Raw genomic sequence first — 1534 nt, forward strand, 5'->3', positions numbered from 1 at the left:
TTTATAAAGCCCAGCCGTATTTGTAAAACTTGACTACTTTGAAACACAATAAAATCGGAAATATTCAATATTTAGTCTCCATGTAATAAAAAGAACATTACACGTTGGCTCGAAGATATGAATTTTATGTTCTCGTGGCAAGAACAATATTTCACTCGTTTGATTCGCTCACTCGTGAGATATTGTTCTTGCCACTCGAAAATAAAATTCATATCTTCTCGCCACCGTGTAATATCCTCTATTTCCTTGCGCCTTTGACCGCAATCCCTTGCATTTCGAAGAAAATGCGTTATTTTCCCGATTACAGAGCTGCCTCGTTCGTTCGCATCAGGCACATTCACTACGGCAGGAAAAACAGTTCGCCTGAATTTTTCATACATCTTAGCCTAAAGTTTTCTAATGCAACTTGATTTGATTTTTTATGAATCTCCAGAAATTGACACAAAAAACACTTTATAATTTAAAATCGTTTTACTCTTCAGTATTATTGAAATTTGCCATCACGAGACACCGTGAAATAATTATCAATTGTTTCCCAATGAATGGCTCCCCTCGTTAGGGGAACTAGAGCTTTCTTATATATATCGTTCATATGTGGGTTTACCCTTATTGTTTTACCAGTGAAGCGAAAACCACAGTATTATTTCAGATTTGGTGTAACTTTTTCCAAGTTTGTGTAAATTTTTCGCGTCAAAAAGTGTTTGTGCCTCTGTGAAAAAGAATCGGAAGAGAGGAATGATCCTCACACTTGTCTGGACAGGTTAAGGTGATTCTCTAGAAATAGAATTTGTCATAGATTTTCATAAACTATGCATACTGTTGTAACATGCCAAGAAGATGATAAAGATGCAATAAAAAACGGGGAGGAATGGGGTCACGGCTGTACTCGTTTCCGTGGTACGGACCGAGTGCAGCGAGGTCCGTTCAAAAACGAAGGAGCCATAATATTCCCTAGTAGGGTCCCAAGCAATTGAGGTTAGTAAGTTGTTTATTATATGGCATCGTTTCTTCGAGCTTGGTGAAAATTCGTAATGTTCGTGTTCCATCAGCGAAATTTGAAAGGTAACCTTTTACATCTAAACCTAAATCCCGCCTGCTATATTTGCGCTGTTCCGATGAAAAAATTAAACTCCCCTTATTCAAAATTTTTTGTTTTGCTCAAGTTGAATTTCCCGGGAGAGAGAAAAAATACAGAAACGGACCGTTTCCATGGTAATGGTCCGTACTGTAAATTCTGATCGAAAAAACCTCCAATCAGAGTACTCCATTTAACCCGAGAATTGCTTGCCGTATAAAAATGTAGATATTTGAAGTACGTGCTATAGTAAAGTGAAGTGAACTGAAGCTGTTAGTCTCTCCTCTCGGGACTTTTCAGGACTCATTAACAATGCTTCATGGGGGACTTTAGCCAGACTGCTTATTACGCATTTTACAATTAATTTTAGGAAGTGAAAGATTTCCCCGTCTAGATAAGGTCAGACCACAACCCCTACTCTTATTGAATAGTGAGTGAGTTCTTTAACGTCCCATACTG

The sequence above is a fragment of the Montipora foliosa genome, chromosome 5 (genome assembly GCF_036669935.1).
Source record: "Montipora foliosa isolate CH-2021 chromosome 5, ASM3666993v2, whole genome shotgun sequence".
Taxonomy (NCBI): domain Eukaryota; kingdom Metazoa; phylum Cnidaria; class Anthozoa; order Scleractinia; family Acroporidae; genus Montipora; species Montipora foliosa.